Below are 856 nucleotides of genomic sequence, written 5' to 3'. Positions count from 1 at the left end.
GACCCTTGTCCATAAACAAAGGTGAATTAAATCTACAAATGTTGTGTGTGTGTTCTAACAGCTCTACTAACCACTCATACCCCATCTCTCTCTGGCATCCCTACTCCCTCAGATATAATAATATTTAAGAATATTACATAAACTTAATGGATAAAGCAATAATGTTTGAGATGATTGACCCAATTTTGAAAGAAGCATAGGTAAAAATCTATCAAATTGCATCTCGAATTAGAGAAGTCTATTATAAACAAATTAGAGGATCAAGAAAGGAGAGGACTTTTGCAGCTATAGCTGGGAGAAAAATTCTTGACCAGATAAAAGACTGAGAGATTGTACAAGCTACAGAAATCAATTCTGATTACACAAAATTGAAAAGCTTTGGCACAAACAAAATTAGTGCAATTAAAAAACATTTTTTTAAACCCTTACCTTCTGTCTTAGAATCAATACTGTATACTGGTTCCAAGGCAGGAGAGTGGCAAGAGCTAGGCAAAGTGGGTTAAGTGACTTGCCCAGGGTCACACAGCTAGGAAGTGTCTGAGGCCAGATTTGAACCTAGGACCTCCCTTCTCTGGGCCTGGCCCTCAATCCATTGAGCTGCCCACTGCAATTAAATTTTTAAGGAAAATAGTTGCCTGGAAAAAAAAATCCTTATCATGAGTTTTCCAAATGAAGGTCTAATATCCAAGATATACAGAGAAGTTTTGCAAATATATAAAAACAAGAACCATTCTTCCAGTAGAAAAGTGATAAGAGGATATGAAGTTTTCTTTTTTTATATTTTTTGTTAATGTTTTAAAGAATCTTCTTCCTTCCCCACCCCATACTACAGAAGATATCATTTATGTATGTACAT

This window comes from Monodelphis domestica, chromosome 1, assembly GCF_027887165.1.
Source record: "Monodelphis domestica isolate mMonDom1 chromosome 1, mMonDom1.pri, whole genome shotgun sequence".
Taxonomy (NCBI): Eukaryota; Metazoa; Chordata; class Mammalia; order Didelphimorphia; family Didelphidae; genus Monodelphis; species Monodelphis domestica.
Note: the sequence above shows the minus strand (reverse complement) of the source record.